Below are 18,861 nucleotides of genomic sequence, written 5' to 3'. Positions count from 1 at the left end.
TATTTTCCTTAGTTACATAGAACATCACCAATCGAAACAGACAGAACTGTTCCATGATAAATTCAATCAGTTGTCTCATATACTTTGGGGGTCCACGATGAAGACTATAATTCCATCAGTATCATTAGTTTCACATTCTTGCAAAAGTACCTATTCTGCAAAACTAGGATGCTGTTGCTTGCCTTGCTTCACGATACAGTTTTTATGGAAGGTGAAAAACATCTAGAACAAGCTTCAGAAAAATAAACCAAAAAACACCGTGGCTGAGAAACATTGTAGGGCTTATATAATATCATATATAACAACAGCTACTGGGAATTAAATTTTACTGGCAATCAGAAGCTAAAACTACAACCAAGAGCTCCCCTACATAAATGTTTATGTTTTATGCTTATCATCATTGTGTGGGAAACACTCACATAAATAGCCAATGGCATCCCCAAATTACCCCACCTGGTAGATTTTTCCCTCATTCTGCTTTGGATCTTTAGATTTCTATGTTGGTTTTAGAATCTTGGTCCTCTGCTGTATCTGAAACAATCCTGCTTTCTATTCACTTTCCTTCTATTATCCAGCTATAAGACACGTTCATGAGGTCATCATTTTTTCTCCTGTTCTCTTGTAGCCCCAAGGAGGTATTTCTGAATCAGTGAAGAGTTTTCTAATGTCCTCATTCAACTCTCAGAAGTCTACACTTACTTTGTGAGGGAACACCAGGTAGTGTCCATAAAAGGCCCATAACACACCAGGCAGAGTCGTTTGTATAATCTTTCCTCAGCAAGGTCATAGCTGGCAAGTGTACAACTGACTATGACAATAACCTTTCCTCTCAAGTCTCATCAAATCCCAGCACTGAGAAGCCCAAAGTTCTAGGTCCATCCCATACAGACAGTGTTGAGTTTGTTTTGTCTACTGGTTCTTCCAGCTAAATAATTATATAATACACACGGGGCCCAGATGAGAGTCAACAGATGAAGTGACCCAGAATAAGCCAAAATAAACATTCTTCAGTACACAAATATTGCTCTAACTGTGAACAGATGCCACATTTCTGTTTAGGAAGAATTTTCAGGGCACTGTTCTTATTCTAACATGTTTAAAGAATGAACTAAAGTATTCATTTCGATGAATATACTCAACTATTTTAAATCCACCCCCTCCACCCACTCATACTAGTTGTTGTGGTTCTCAATTCTCTTTCACTGGAACAGACAACAACATGATGAAAAAGGGCATGGAAATGCCATTAGCAACAAAAACAACCTTAGTGTGGCACCTGTTATGGTTTGGACAGGAATCCACCACCCAGTCTCAGTTCTTGTATAGACATCTTGGCTCCCATATGGCAGCACTACACTAGGAAGGTCCCAGAAGCTTTACAAGCTGAGGCCTAGCTGGAAGCTGCAGGTATGTCCTCAGGGACTGTATCTTGTCCTGGTCCCTTCCTGTGCCTACTCTGCTTTCTGTCTACTGTGAGGTGACTTGCCTTGTTCCACCACACACTTGGGTCCTTAACAACAAAGCAAGTCTACCATGGACCTCTGAAATTGTGACCCGAAACAAATCTTCTCTCCTTTAGAATTGTTATTCCCAGTGTTTATCACCGTAGTGACAAAATGATTAATGCAGCATCCAAGACAATGTGGGTGATAGATTTTTTTCCTTTGTAGTGGAAAGAACATTTCTAAGTTTCTATACAAAAGTAATTTAGTTTACCAAAACATGGACAGTTAGAGGTCTATTTAGGATAGGGCAGCAATGTTTGAATTGATTTGTTTCATATGGGATCCCTGCAATTGAGCATGTTTAGAAGTGGTAGGATACAAGCTAAAAAGTGCACCCAGAGCCACCAAGCTTGCTGCAGTGGGTTCCCAAACAGTGTCATTTTGAGTAACAGCACAATTCTGAAACTCCACAGAAAAGGTTCCTTGACACAGGGCATCAATACCCATCGTTTCTAGAAATGGACTTGGCAGTGTCACACCAATTTATTTGAGCTCAAAGAGAACTGATGTAATATTTACAAAAACAGATCTGTTCTTTGTATAAACATGAATTAAGAAAAGCATAAATCCCCCATCTAGGTTTATTTTTCTGTGGGGTTTTAATTATATATTTATAAACCTAGGGTGTTCAATGCCTTAAACAGTTAAGATAACAGTGGGACTTGGCAGAACATGTGTTCTGATTACTAGATGGCTGATGATACTTGGAACATCAAGATTCACAAGAAATGCCATTCTAGAAGGATGCAGTCAGAACAACTTGGAAGGGATCAGATCTCATTTTGACTTGATTCTGTTCTCCTGGAATACAGACAAACCGCATTCTTCCCTCCCTCCTCACTTCCATTAAACTGCATTACTTTTGATTGATAGCCATCTCTGTAATTTGTACTTTTTGAAAGGATAATTGTTACAAGACCAGTTTTACCCTAAGTAAACATAAGAAATGAATTTAAATAAGTCTTATTTTCTAGCTGATCAAAAGTGAAATATAATGTTTAAAAGGTTTTCATCATATATCTTAATTCTGTGCGATGTTTAAATGTCATTTCAAATTTATTCTGACAGAGGATTGTGGACGGTTATTCTTTTCCTTCCCCGTAACCCATCTTAGTCTTTACAGCCATACACATTTAACAGTGTAAAGAGACAGGGGCAGTATTACCTGAAAGCTCAGCCATAATTCCTTCGCAAGTCATGCAAGGATTAGCAGCTAACTACACATATGTTCGTGACAAAGGGTCAGCTTTATAATATTCCATAAAACCACATGACATTGATGCTACTCTGCATGATGGCCACAGAATTGGCATGTCACCCACAAGAGATAACTCCTCAGTCTTCTACCACATCCCCTTCAGGAGCAAATGAACTGGCCAAGTATCTATGCTAGTCATCTGCCTTAAACAGTTAAAAAGCACTCACATTCTAAATATTTAGATTATTAGGAATTCCAAGGCAGACCATCCCCTTTCCCCCAGTGTACAGCAGAGCAGCAGAAGACTTCCTGGGTGCATGTACTTGAGCACGGTATTAACACAGTATATGAAACTAGTTGGAATGGCTGAGGTATTTGAAAAAAAGAATTTGGTTTTTATAAATATTGGCAAGATTATTTTTCATCCAAATGTTGTTAAAAATGCATCCCCATCTCAACTGTATTTGTAAAAAACAAAAAATATATTTTCTTCAGACTCACTTTCTTATTTGAATTTGCTTCATGTTATTTTTCAGATTTTTAAAGCAATTCATCATACATAGTAACAGTGTAGAATTAAATTCAAACATGCCCTATCTATGACCAAAAATACTAATACTCCAATTCTACAAATGGAATTCATCAAGGAGGAAACGTCTTTCTGTGCCTGGGTATGACTGGTTTTATGATTTGGGGGATTGTTGTGCAGAATCCACCAGCAATCTTCAGCAATGTTCTCTCGACTTCTGAGTAATGTTTTTCTTAAAAATCTTTTGCGATCAGAGTGCCTGGATACAGGTCCGGGAGAAAATGGGGGAAAAAGCATTCCAGGAGGCATTATGGAACGCTGGCAGCCTCTCTGTCTCTTTTCTAGGTAATGAGGTTGCTAATGAGTTACGAGTGAGGGATGTCCTTAGAGTCCAGGATTTGAGTGTGCAGCAAAAGAACGGTAAATGTGGACACTTAGCCATATCTCACAAATTGCAGGGTTTCGTCTGAGAATCACAAAGTAATCCGCACAAAATAAAAGAATGAGGGTGGGGAGAAAATTATTAGCAACTTTTTGACCTTTAGAACAATTATTTCCTTTTTAAAAAAAAAAAAAGTACTCGAAATAAATGGTTCAAAGATGTGCCCACATTCTTCAACTGATTTGTGAATTCCTAGCAGAAATATGCCCATTTTTGTCTGTGAGTCTGAAAATGTTGTTTCTAAACACATAAACCGAAGTGTCAGTCAGCGTATTCTCTGTACCAGCCTCCAGTGTAGGTGCACAATGCCTTTTGTACCTGTCACTTAAAGTGAAAGCAGTGCTTTCTGATCTTCCTCAGCCACTTTGCACATGACAACTGCGATGGAGCAATTGACTGGGAAAGGACTCAGCTTTCAGTCACAAGGCTTCTATCCTAGCATATCATCTTGAGCTCTCCTGCTGCTGACTGGAACCAGTCCACAACAGCTCTCAGAGAGTGGGTGACTGTTTTAGCTGTAGTATCCCTGTTCCTAAAGGAAGTGTGTCATCTCCATTAGATGTATTGAGAAGAAAAAGAAGAACACTTTTAAGCTTCACCCTACAACAGCTTTCAGTTCCTCATCTGTAGAGAATGCACAATTGATCACACTCATGATCCATGTTACGGACACCTTACCAACTACAAATGGCCACTCACAATGACTGTCTACATACAGAACATACGATAATTATTCATCAGAGATGATCTAAGATATGAACATCATTCTGCCAGTAAAAAAATTGCAAACTGACAAAATGTCTTTTAAAAAAAAAACTTCTGGGAAGGTAGTTTTCTCACTACAGTTTCCCTTTATCTCTGAATTTGAAAAATACTAACTATTCTACTGCATGGGGGAAAAAAGAAGAAAAAAACACTATGGTTAATTTGTTCACTAATATCTTATGGTGATGGGAAATACTAAAAAGTGAGAAATGTGTTGTGTATGCCAATGAGCTCCAACTGAACTCAGTAAGTAAGGAGGGTGGGGGACTGGAGAGATGGCTCAGTGGTTAAGAACACAGGCTGTTCTTCCAGAGGAGGTCCTGAGTTCAATTCCTAGCAACCATCTGTAATGAGATCTGGTGCCCTCTTCTAGTGTTCAGGCATACATGCAGACAGAACAGTGTATGCATAATAAATCTTTTTATTTTTTTTAAAGGAAAGTGGGGAAAGTATAGGGAAAAGGTGAATATATAAAGTGAAATAGGTAGGATGCTGATATCATAAGGTTTTAAATACCAGAATAAGAACATTAAATTTCACATATTCAGTGACCATGAGCCTCTAGAGATGGCTGTGAGTGAAGGGTAACGATCTGAGGTACAAATGTGTGTAAGTAGGCTAAAACCCTAAATTCACATGATAACATGAGGATGTTGGAAGAATAAGTACATCAGAGGCAAAGGAGCTTCAGTTAGCATTGCTTGGCCATCAAGACGATGCTGAAACTGAGGGAGCAAGAGCTGTTAAGGATGCACCTGGGGTTTCTGGTGTGGACTTCCTCAAATAAACAGGGCAGCTAAGAAAAGAAACTTCCCTAAGAACTGTGCTTTGATCAGGAGGGGTTGCTAAACGATGTGGAGCCCTTCCCACCTTGAGGTTATCGGTTTTCAGGTGCTCCAGCTTTGGAAGTTCTAGAATGAGATATTGGGAATATTTTCTGATTTCCCAGAAGAAGTAAAAAGTGTGATGCTGGAACCCAGGGGAAAACATGAACCCAAACAAGATGGTGTAGAGGTAAAGTTATAAAAATAAATTAATCTCTAAGTGATAAAGCCAAATGATTAAACCCCCTTTGGAAGGGCCGTGGGTGAGGCAAAGCTGAAAAGATGATGCAGAAGTATAGCCAAAGGAAGGAGGAGTTCCTTCTGTGCGGACAGAAGATGCAGAATTGTATATCTGGCAACTGCTCTACAACCCACCTCAACAGAGACTGGCCCAAGATGACTGGACGATTGCCTCAAATAGGATTTGAGGAGCCATGTCAGAGAATCTGTAACAGAAGGAAATGAGCACAGGGGATTGTGACATGTACTTGGTGTTTGAGAAAATTTCCTGGGAGAGCAGGGATTTAAGCTCAAGGAAATAGTATGACTGAAGGAAGGAATCTAAATGTAAAGGATGGTTGAATCCATTACTAACAATCGGTTGTTCCTTGAATGGATAACCAATGTGCAAAAGTTCAGGAGGTGGCAGAGGATGATATCCAAGATCATAAGTGAGAAAACACCACCTGAGTTAGTCTTTCTCCTGTGTGAAGAAGCTTGGAGGTGTGCACAAAGAAAAAGACCGGCAAACAAGGAGAAAAAGATGTTGTGAAGTCTGCAGTCCCCTCTTTATTCCTCTGAATGGTGGAATTCCGCTTCCACCATCTTCCACTCTTGGGAATATTTTCTGAGCAATTTACACCTTTCTGTCCAGCTCCCTGATTAATCTTCAGGCTGAAAAATGCAAGACTGTAACATCCAGTCCCTACCCATCTAGTGCAATCTTATTCTTTCTTCCTGCGGCATTAGCAACTGAATGACATGTGATTAAGGCTTTGTCAAAAAGCACAGGCTACTTATTGCTCAGCCTGCATCTTCTCACTCTGAAGCCTTGTGTTCTGTCCCGATGTGGCACTGTTTCCTGGTGCTAGTCAAGACACAAGCTGTGGACTCTGTTTCTGTCTAAACATCAGTCCCTGGCTTGCTGTCAGAGACCTAACTTTAAATGGCTGAAGGGGCTTGATAAATGGTGTGAAAATTTTATGGTCCTTCCGTCAGGGACCATAATTTATTATCACATAATGCACAGTTAGAAGAACCGAAAGGAACCATCCCACAAAGGCAAACGGTGTGGAGGCAATGGCCCTCTGACACTCTGAGGCCACAGGCATTATATGGATCCAATAAGAAAGCTGCTTCTAGAAATGGGAAAACAACCTCTTGATCTTGCAGAATGTTTTTAGACACCTAAAGGCTCTTTTATTACTGTGGCTGATTAAAATGAAAAGTTTAAACGACCAAAATGTTCTTTTTGATGAGTTTTTGCCATGAACTATGGACCTTGTAGTCCAGTGGGACTCGAGCCCTTTGATCCTGGGCACTCACATAAATTCAGACCCATAAAACATCATTGGATTTGGTTTTATTGATGTGGCTGATCTTGCCAGATTTGTAAGGCAATCTTGTTTTTTCCCCTCCTCGGGTTTGAGCCCATCTACCAGTGTTTTACAGTGAGAGGAAAGAAGTTTCCATTGGTTTTTGACACTCAAACTATCAAAAGTGAGCCACTCCTCTGGAACATTAGGATTTCACAGAAAAACCAAGATACCGTACTTGTATTCATCAAGATCTGTACTGTTACTCAGTCTCAGGATACACTATCAAAAAGGAAACCATGCTCTATATCATAATAACTATCTCAGTTAAAGATGGTGTGGTTGGTTGTGGGCCTAGCTTTAACAGCTGAGCCACCTGAACAACACAAGTTTGAGGTGGGAAAAGTGCAGGCAGACTTACAAGTCCTAAGTGTCTAGCGGGGCTAAATTTAAAAACTTGTCTACATGGGAGAAATAAGGAATTACTTAATCATAACTTAAATATTCTATTGTTTCCTTTCCTTATCTTCTAATCATTCTCCAGTATTCATATTGGTGGCATAGTCCCACATTTCTGGTACTGGAAAAGTAAAAATTTTAATATAAAGAATTTATGAAGTAGATTTGATCCACTGCACAACAAGGAGAAGGAGGAAGGTGTGGAGGAGGGGGCAGCAAAAATGCCATCACAGTTTATGAGCAAGCAAGATCACAAAGGACTTTAGAAAGTCTTGCATTATAAAAGCCAATATAATCAACACAGTCATGACTATGTTTTAAGGAATAAAACATCAAATTGGGCTGTATAAAAACTAATGATGCATTTAGCAGATATACTAGGCCAGGGAATAGTTGAGCTGAGTAAGAAGTTTTCAATAATTTTCTATTTCATGGATTTTTCTGAACGCTGGGAAATTGTTCTCACTAGAGTCATGTTTCAACAGTTCTATATAGAGTGATGCTCAGTAGCTGCTTCAGTCTCCAGGTGATGCCTTGTAACATTCTCAGATGCACTCACTAGGGGAGCACCTTAGAGGATGGACCATCTGAGAGAGGATTCTCCCACGCACATTCACATCTTTGTCTTCTAATGTGAACTCACTCCATTAAGTCACATAAAACAGACTGTTTTATACACCAAGACAAGTCAAATATTAGCCATTTCCTATTGTTCAAGCTTTAAACTTCCTCTGTGGAATTTGAAAACTATTTTCTGAACACTATGAATTTTGTTTATTATATCTCTACAAGCAGATAGAGCATCAAACTAAAACAAACAACAAAAACAAAAACAACAAAACAAAGAGACAACACAAAACCCCACAGAGACATGCACACAGTTGTATGACATAGATACCTACAGATATAAGAAATTGCCCTTGGACACTATTGTTTGGTGATGAATAATGAGTTCAGATATGGAAAGGATACCCAGCTGTCACTCAACATGGTAGTATGTTTATTGGTACTCTTTTCCTCCATGGTTATTTATTTGAGAAATATTTAGTGTATACTTACAAGATCCTGGGTACCACAGGCAGCATCAAGCTGTAAATACTTAAAGCAGTGGTTCTTAACTCTACTAATTCTGCAACCTTTGAACACAGTTCCTCATGTTGAAGTAACCCCCAACCAAAAAATTATTTCATTGCTACTTCATGACTAGAATTTGCTACTGTTATGAATGGCAATGTAAATATCTGATATGCAGAATATCTGTCATGTGATACCCCCCAAAGGGGTCATGACCCTTGGGTTGAGACCCACGGATTAAAAGAGACTCCATGGTGAGAGCCTCAGCAGCTCTGGTTCCTGCAGAAGCCAACACTGGCACAGACAGAATGCAAGTGCTCGCGGCCAGAGAGCATAGCTCTTTCTTCCACACTGGCACCTAGAAACCACCAGTATCTCTGTCCTGAATGACCATGACCCTTCCCAGCTGCCCCTCCATTTCCTAAAATTCACCTCTCCAACCACAACCAGGGCTCTGGAAGATGCAGATCTGCTTCAGTCTCCACATAATACCAGCCAGAGGATCTCATTGAGTCCTCATAGAAGACTCTTAAAAAGTCCTGCAGGGCTTCCTGCCTTCCTGTGCGATGGGACGTTTTAAACCTAAGACCAAGATCAATGGGCAGGATAGCAAACTGGCAGACCAATGTGTGTCTTACTCCAGCATTTCCTTAGAGCCACACTGTAGGATGTCACGTGCAGGAAGTTCTGTCTCACAGCACCCTTTCCTTCCACATACGTGGAACCATAGAGCCTAGGACTTGGTAAAGTGACTTTCCCCTTCTGAGACACGCTGTAAAAATCTGGAAAAGTTTTGCTTCAAAACTTCCTTTTCGGCTGCTGTCCGGTTTGCCACTCACTATACTCTAATTACAAGACTCTCTGTGGTCCTTTAGAGTAGCCAAGCTCTTCAAACTCAGGCTCTGCTTACAATGTCATTTCCTAATAGTTTCTGTCCTTGTCCACCAAAGGTACCCTCTCAGATCACACCTCTAGAACTCAGCATGTAACATTCCATGACGATATATTCCCATATTCTTATTCTCTCTCCCCCCTCACTTTCTCCCTCCCTCTTTCCCCTCCTCTCCTCTTTCTCCACACCCCAATGCATAAGGAGTCTCTTCTGGTCCTGCTAACATCTGCACAGTGCCAACAACCAGTAGGCACTTTGTTAATATGTATTAAAGAAAGAATGGATGATAGAGAGATCTGTAACTTCCTTTTCTATGTTTAAATGAGAGACAATAAGTCTTTTAAATCATTTTTAGGTGGCCTTTTGTTTTTTGTCATGTACAACAGTCATATGGATGAATAAATAGAAAGACAGACTGATAAAGAAGCTATATACTTCTGTAAATAGATTTTAGCTTTATCTCTGTGTATAAACACACACACATTTTATGGGTATGATTCTCTATGAAATAACTAAGTTTAACTATTTTTTTAATTCCATTTGTCTCTAAGTTTAACTATTTTTTAAATTGCATGTGTCTAAAGCAAAAACTCTTCATATAAAATGGGAAAGGCTTCAAGCATCAGAAGAAAGCCTACTTGGTTCTAAGAGAAAAAGGGCCAACCTGACCTCCAGTGGTGAGTCTAGGAATTGCTTCTAAAATAAAACCAGATTTCCTATTGGACAGAAGAAAAAAAAAACCACTTTTCTCAGTTAAGACTATTTACTATGTACGTTCATAACAGATAAAATTAAAATAAAATCAATGGAACTATATCAACATATGCACCAGCTTCCACAGACAGAAATTCTCACTCATTTATGGCACTCAGAGACATCTATATCAAATTATATTTTAGTAAAATTTTCTTCATAATAGTGATTTTGCAATTCAGAGAAGACTTGTACTTATTGACAGGAAGGGGCACTGATAACTTAGTACAAATATCCATGCTATTGGGAACTAATGAAAACAATCTTCATTCTACTTTGACTCCCTCTATCAGCTGGCATGGACTGACAACATGGGAACTGTGTTGGGCAAATGCTCAGACTGAGGTACCCTGAATGCAGGGTGTGCCAAGGACTGCCTACTTCACAGCCTCCATCAGAACTCAACTCCAAGTCTACCTATAGCTTTCTAAGGGTCTCAGCCTCAACATCAGCAAGCCAGCAAATGCATAGGCTTTAATGCCATTAAACTCATAATAGTTTATATTATGCACAACAAAAAGATGGATTAAAATAGTCCTTAAAGCATTCTCTTTCTTCCTTTATTGGCATCTTAGTTGCACTGATGTGAACACTTGGGGGAATACCAGGAAAGTTTTATAAAATGTCATGTTTCACATTTGTGGCAGTTTTGTTTAATGTCCAAATCGCTCCCTTGACCTCACAGAAATGATGATTTAAATGTGTTTTGTTGATAAAGACAACTACACAAATGAATAGGTCTTGGATTAACATTTTTGCGAGCTGAGCTGTATCAGTTTGCTCCAACAGCAAGGTGTAAACCATTAGAAGGGTCCATTGAACTGGGTCAGAGGTGGATAAGTAAAAATGCCCTCAAGTTTCTCTTCATGGAGGCATCTGTACCATTCAGTTGTCTTGGGGACAAGGTACAACCTAAGTTGATTTTCCACTTGGCAGCTATCCCTGGACCATTTTGCTGTGGGAGTTACCATAAATGTGACTGCGTTGTGCAATGAACGGAGCCTGCCAGAGGCCACTGCTCAGTGATGCTTCTCCTCACTTAGGAACGGAGCATGTGATGAATGGAGTAAACCAAACTGCTTCCCGTAAGGGAAGGTCAAGTGCTGGCGGGTCCACTTCCTCGTATCCCACAGCCCAAAGAGTATCAGTTAAGAATAGACAAAACAGCCTGTCATTTCTAGGACACTTCCAAACTGCTTGCAGTGCTGGCCCTAAACCTGACTGCTAAATTATCAAGCTCCCTGCAGGCAGATGAAGGAAATGCTTTCTGCTTTTACTCTTTCACCTTTAAAATGGAAACCCTTGAGATCCAAATAAGGCTTTGCACCCAACATTCACACTGCCCTCCTGACTCTTAGGAGAAAATGGGGCCTTCCATCCATGTTTCACTGGCTCTCTTAGGAGCCATTTCCTTTCTGTGAATGGCGTACCTTATGAAACTCCACTTAGGGTGCAACTGGAACCCCGTCACACAGGCCACTGAGAGTGGTTCACTGGCTAACAAGAACATTAAGAAGGAGCTAGAAGGCTTTGGTTTGTTTTAAAGGGACAGGGCAACTAGGAATTTAGAGGTTCTAAATTAGATAATCCCAGACTGAGATGTGATAGATAAATCAATTCTTTTAAGTATAAGGTTGGCCTAGTGCAGCACTCAAAGACTCTCCTGCTAGGGACCATGTGGTCCGATTCTTCATTTTATATGTTGGGAAGATGAGTGTTGCTTCAAGTTCATGATATTCACGGTGCCTAATATACCAGAATCCAGATGTGAGTCTAATGTTCTTCGAATTAAGTTGCATTGCTTAGTGGAAAAAGCAGTGCTTTCAAATCAGACCTACCTCGCTGGATTAAATTCAAGCTTCCTATGTCCTCGTTTAGAACTTCAAACAAGTCACAGTCTTCAGAGGTTTTATGTTGGGCACATGATATGGACTTGAAGAAAGTTAGGTACAGCTCTTTTCATGTATAAATTATAGGAAATTTTTGTATATAACCAGTGAACCAAGAACTTTTCTAGGTACTTGTCCTAGAAAGCTTTAAATGTCAGCCCAACACACCCTAGAGCAGTGGTTCTCAATCTTCCTAATGCTGTGACACTTTAATATAGCTCCTCACGATGTGGTGACCCTAACTATTAAATTATCTCATTGCTACATCATAACTATAATTTCGCTACTGTTACGTGATACTAAGGATATCTCGCCACCCACAGGTTGAGAACAGCTGCCCTAGAGTCTCCAGAGAAGGAAGTCTCAACTGAGGGAAAGAATAGATCTGAATGGCTTTGGGACATGCCTGTTTTGATAATTGATATGGGAAGACATAACCCACTGTGGGCAGAACCATTACCTGGGCAGGTAGTTCTGGACTATAAGGAAGCTATCTAAGCATGAGCTTAAGAGAGAGACAATAAGAAGTTTCCTCCATGATTTCTGTTTCAAGTTACTGCTCGAGTTTCTGCCCTGACTTTTCTTGACGATGGACTTTGACCTGACAATGTAAGAAAAAGTTTCCTTCTCAAAGTTGTTTTTGGACAGAGTAGGTTATCACAACAACAAAGATTGTTGGGTCAGCACTGTATTAGAATGCGAGAAAAACAACAACCATTGCTGCCTCTGAGATGTCTTGAGTAAGCAGATAAGAGACCAGAGCCTTACAGCACAAATGTGTGATAAATCCTATCAAAAACGTGAGTGGAATTCAGAAAGAAACTTCTGCATAGAGATAGTAAATTATATGACATAACACGACACAGAGATCAAAAAAGGAGTTTCTCATGGGGGAGCAATTCAAATTTCTGTAGTTCTTTTCCAACAATATAAATCTGCACCATAGATATTTCTAAAACTTAACTGACCATAAACCATAAACCTTTCTGGGGGAACATTTCAAAAAGTTGCTGTTCTATAGAACGGGCTTCAGGGAAACCCGGTGCAGAGCGCAATTTTTAAAATGAATGTGAGAGTAATGAAAACTTTAACACAAGTTAAAGTGCAGTGACCAAACATTAATTAAAACCAACTGTGTCATGAATCTGAGGTTGCTCTGTCAGCACTCATCCTAGTTGGATCACACAAATGCAGTCTTGTTTCAGAATATACACATGCTCTCTTTCCACTGCACATATCATCATGCCATTTAACACTCATGAATGCTGCCGGTCAGCTCAAGAAGACAATGGTACGATAGAACTACAGTGTTTTTACTGTACCGGTTGCTTTCTACTCTTATAAAAGCCATGACTCAGTATAGAAAACAAACACTTAAATATTTTCATGTCATCATTTCTCAGCACATGATGTTTAAATTTAATTATTTTTGGATTGCGTAGTGTTATAATGTCCAGCTTCAATATTTAAGTTCCTGAATTGAGTTTCACAAAAACAAAACAGAACAAAAAAAAACATTAAATGAATTTTGGCTTGGGATTAGAATAAAATTTCTAACAACTTCTGAAATGGCCCTAAATATAGTTTTGTCATTTTGTATTTATACAACGTGGTGACTTCAGCATTCATTGCTAATTATAATCTATACTCTAAGTATCAATTGAACCTAAAAACGAAAACATTCTATGCATTCTATGTACTATAGAATGTCAAATATTCAGCCAATATTTAATTCTTCATGCAAAAATAAACATATCTTTCTAACTTTATATATACCTAAATACCAAGGTGTTCTCATTAGTTTTTTATTGTCAACTTGACACAACCTAGAGTCACCTGAAAAGAGGGAACCTCAATTGAAAAATTAGGTTGGCCCAAGGATATGTCTATGGAGCATTGCGTTGCTTGCTAATTGATGCAAAAAATGCCCAGTCCACTATGGGCAGCACCATCTCTAGGCAAGTTAGCCTGGGTTTTTAAGAAAGTTAGCAAAGCATGATAAGCCAGGGAGCAAACAAGTAAGCAGAATTCCTCTATTGTTTCTGCTTCAGTTCCTGCCTGAGTTCTTGTCCTGACTTCCTTCAGTGATGGGCTGTAATGTGAAAAGTACAAACCAAACAAACAATCCTAGCTCTCAGCCCCACCCACTTATCCCCACTCCTGGAAAGTTGCTTTTTGTCATGGAGTTTATCACAGCAACAGCAAAGCGACACACAGCAACAGGATTGCATGAAAATATTCTAGGATGAAATGAGGTCATGAGTAAAAAAACTGAAGATGCTCTGAGAGTTTAGACCATCCTGATACTAAGCACCAGGACATGAGAATGGACTGGAAGCAAGGTAAGTTACATTCAAAGAGTAAGTCAATGTCCCAAAGAAATACTCACAACAACAAAACTCAAAAAGCACTCGAAGCTCAATTCGTCTAATTATAAAGAGACTTAACCCAAGGAAGACAGAATGAGAAGCAGCTGTACTACAGAACCGATGTCATCAGGGTGTGTCCTACTCAATATCCCTCCAGTGGAGTGGTGATATTAGCTTCACTGCCAACATGATTGATAATGTACAGTTGCTGAGACCGAGGAAACTAAGTCTCAGAGAAGTTACCTATTTCCTATGGCCATTGCACAAGAAACTGGAGCCTGGATGGCAAAGGCAGTCAAGTTCTCTCACACTACCATCCAGCACAAACACCTCTCCCAGTCCTCAAACAGAGATAAGACATAGATCAGCTATGAAAGTTTGTGATGGCGATTTTCAAATCCTGGCTCCTAAGCAACCTTAAAGAAATAGCTACTGTGCTGTGAGAGAATGAGTTTTATCAAATGCCTGAAGAGGTCTGAACTTGCTAAGCAATGCTTCCTACAAACTCTACACAGAAGCTTCTCAGGCAAGAAGCTCAAAGGAAACACAAAAGGGAAGGTTGTCTTTCCCTAAAGAAAGCTGATTATCAAAAGCTGAACTACACAATAATGAGTATCATGGAGTGACTTTGAAGATGGGATACACCAAAAGAAACACATATTTGAGTGGTGGTGTTAGGGAGATAAATGAACCTTCCTATGGTAAAATTATAAATTACATGAAATAATAACATCACAGAAAATGTCTTGACCTGCTACAATTTCCTTCCCTGGTGATTTGAAATGTCAGCCAAATGTTTGCATTTGCACAGTAGTGGATGAGCACAGGGCAGCAATATCTGAGTCATTTAAGACACCAATAAAAAGCCTTAGGTATGGAAGAGTACATATTTGAAAAGCTAGTCTGCAGACCAAGTCTGGTTCTCACACTACTCCACAACTGTCAAGTGCAGCAACAGTTGCAGATGGGGCTAAAATCTCTGTGCTCCTCCACCCACTGGCGTCATGTGACAGGCTGCAAAGGCCAATCTCCCAATAGAGCACTCTACACAATGCTGGAGGGAAAACTGAACAACTGATCCTCTGTGGTCCAAACCAGTACAGGAAGGCGGGCTCAGGAAGCCCTGAAACCCCTGACTTCTCCGTGCCCTGTCAACGAAAAAGAAAACATAATTGAAGGCTGCCAGGGGCATCACGCATAAAGCCATGAGCACCAAAGCATTGGTCCTCCCAACCACCAGTCCAGCAGGATTTGCTTTCATGGAAGAATGCCATAGGTAGGGGTGATATTCAGAGAGAAGTACAGCCAAGCTGAGTTTTGGTCTGTGTATATTATAAATGGTGTCTACTCTGACTGGTTGCTGTTGTTGCCAAACTATTCATCGCACTTTGTTTGCATTATCATTCAGAAATGGGAGCGAATTAAAGCGCACAGGAGTCAAGTAGATGAACCACCAAGGGCAGACAGTGATGGACAGAGAAATACAGGTGAAGTGGATACTAGCTACTATGTTGAGCAGTTTGAAGCTACATGGAACACCATTACTGCCAAATTTTCTAATGTATTTAAACAAAATGTTAGAATTCCATTTCTTACACATAAATATCTATGTTTAAAATGTGTATTCCTATTTCAAATCTTTAAAGTGCTATATTTGAAACAACATGCTTCTTGGGGGGGGGGCAAACCACAGACCGCTGGCTGTGACTGCAGCATGTTTCAAGAAATATTCAACTATAGAAACTGGGACTGCTGCCCACATAGCAGTAGCGTGCCACAGAGTTTTCATAACTTGGCATAAACAATATATTTAGGGCAAGAAAATGTTAACTTCACCAATAGCATCAAAAGAACAGATAATGATTTAAGAAATTAACTCTCAAAAATCTATAAAGTACAAGTATGGAAATTTGTTAAGATTGAGTAATGCTAATCATATCATAATCTAATTCATATCTTAAACAGGAATCAGCTTCACACTACATTTTTCCCCTGTCATTTACTTCTCACTTTCCCATCTCTAGTTGTTAGTTTGGATGTCCAATGTTCCCTCAAAGTCCATTTGTTGTAAGTTTGGTTGAGCCTATAGGACAACAGGCAGCTGACAGGACCATCAGGAAGGAGAACCTAGTGGAACGAAGTGAGAACACTAAGGAGTGTGCCTTTGAAAGGCTCTGTGAGATGCTGGGCCCTTCCTGTCTCTCTCTTTGCTTCTCACACTCAGTGAAATCAACAGGCCATTTCTGCCATGCACTCCCACTGCAAGACAAATGCTGTGATTATCTACCATCAACTCCAAATCCTCTTGGGCAGCTCAGGACCTTCTTCATTCCACCACAAGGAAAAAGGAAGTGAGATTATTTTACAGGGAAATGAGGGCCTCCATCTGTCCTTTTTCCCTGGGAGTGAGATGCACTTTTCCACTTTGCTTCTTTGTTACATTAACTCATTCCCTCTTGCAAACCATGTGTACCAGTGTGAGTGGGTGTGAAATGATTCTGTATACTAGCTACTTATGTGTTTGGCTATTTGCCATGATTTCATGTATAACCAAGTAGAGTGTCTAGCCCTTTTTTTTTAATGACTTGCTTTCTTAATATTTATTTATTTACTATTTTGTGGGGGGGGGTGGGTGTACACATGAACATGCATATATGCACTCATGGTATGGCATGTCTGTGAAGATCAGAGGACAACACATAGGAGTCACTTTTCCCTTTCTATCATGTGGACCCTGGGACTCAACTAGGTGGCTACTTGGTTACCTCCCAGATACCTTGCTAACCTAACCCTTCAACTGCATTGAAAACATATTATAGGAAATTGAAAGGAGGAATTTATGCAACTTTAATAAGCAGTTAATAAACAAAATATACAAGGAATGCAGATAACCTCATAACAGGAAAACAAGCCGATTTTAGTGAACAAGAAATGGTGTAGCTGTTTCCCAAAAGTACACACAAAATGGCCATCAAGTATATGGAAATATGTTCAGCATCACTAATTACCAGGGGAGTGCAAGTTAAAATCACAATGGGTATCAATTCTCACTTGTCCTAATGGCTGCTACCAAAAAAACATGGAGGACAACAAGTGCTGGCCAGGACATGGTGAAAAGAGAGCCATTAACTCCTTTCATGGGAATGTCAGCTAGTGGAGTTACTAAGTATTGAGCCGCCATATGATTGAGAAACTCTATGACTACGTATGTTCCAAAAGGAAGATATAGATGCAGTCCTATGCCCACTACAATATTGTTCACAAAAGGCAAGATACAGAATCAATCTGGGTATCTGTGAAAGAATAAAGGAGAAAGAAAATGTGGACTATGCACATACACAATGGAATATTATTCAGCCTTAAAGAAAGAGGAAAGCCTGTCATTTTTAGTAACATGGATGATTGAAAGATGTGAAGAAACATAAACCAGGCACAGAAAGATAAATACTGTGTGATCTCACTTATGTTGGATTTAAGAAGGTTGAAGTCGCAGGGTAGTGGTGGTGTACACCTTTAATCCCAGCTCTTGGAAGACAGAGGCAGGCAGATCTCAGTGAGTTCAAGGCCAGCTTGGTCTTCAAAGAGAGTTCCAGGACAGTCTCCAAACCTACAGAGAAACCCTGTCTTGAAAAACCAAAAAATAAAATTGAAGTCACAGAAATAGAGTCAAATTATGGTTATTAGGAGCTGGGGCTGATAGATACGGAAATAATTAAGTAGAGGTTGATAAAAGGATATAAAGTTTCAGTAAGATATGAGAAGTAAGTTGAAGTGATTGGTTGTAGTGGCCATTCTAGTAGCAATTATTACCTACCTGAACATTGCTAACAGACTGGAGTATACTTACTAAAAAAATCCATTAAGTGCATGACGTAATAAGTGAATGAACCCCTATCAGTCATGCTACAATGTATAAGTATGATATTCAAAACACGTTGTATACCATAAATTATACTCAACTTCTAGTTGTCAACAAAAATGAGTAGGAAGAACATTAATCTATAACTTCATTTATGAATTAAACTCAGTTAGGTCACTCCAGAATGCTTAGTTTCCAAACATGCCATGCACTATAAATTATAATTTCTATTTATCAATGAAATTTAAAAGGAAGGATTTTTTTTAGCTCCACAAACTGAGTAAAGTTGCAAATAATGAGTTCAAATTAAGGGAACAACAGTTTTATTTAAAATTTGCCACAATTCCCTGATAATACATATGGCTTACCCCACCCACTAATGGCCTAGACTCAAGGTCTGATTCACTATCCAGCAGCTTGAAATTAAGACTCTGGACTTCCTGCCACCTGCCTTGTAAGCAAATGCCAAACCTAGAGACTGACAATTAGATGGCAAACAGAGGAGGACGCACTGGCCCCTTTCAGCACGCCCTAAGGACACAGAATGACTCAGCACACTCTTCATCTGCATGATATCATAACCGCAGGGTGGAGCTAAGAGGCAGCAGAGGAGTGAGTGGAGCAGAAATGAACTACAGGGTGTATAGCAACATCAAGTTTTAAAACATTTCCCACGAGCAGTAAAAGTCTGAATACTCTCTTGTTTCCGGGTTTAAAGACACAGAGTCACTCTTCCAGCCAAAGCCAAAGGCATTTACAGTGATTTTT

The 18,861-nt window shown here is 39.6% G+C and overlaps 1 protein-coding gene across 5 annotated transcripts in view; it reads right to left on the bottom strand.

Annotated features, from left to right (window-relative positions):
• The window catches only part of Fmn1 (formin 1), a 361,689-nt gene that overhangs the window by 197,663 nt on the left and 145,165 nt on the right, over positions 1-18,861 (bottom strand). The window lies entirely within an intron of this gene.

The sequence above is a fragment of the Mesocricetus auratus genome, unplaced genomic scaffold, assembly GCF_017639785.1.
Source record: "Mesocricetus auratus isolate SY011 unplaced genomic scaffold, BCM_Maur_2.0 Super-Scaffold_100004, whole genome shotgun sequence".
Classification (NCBI taxonomy): Eukaryota; Metazoa; Chordata; class Mammalia; order Rodentia; family Cricetidae; genus Mesocricetus; species Mesocricetus auratus.
The sequence above is the reverse complement of the archived record's forward strand: the minus strand, read 5'-3'. Positions and strand labels throughout refer to the sequence as shown.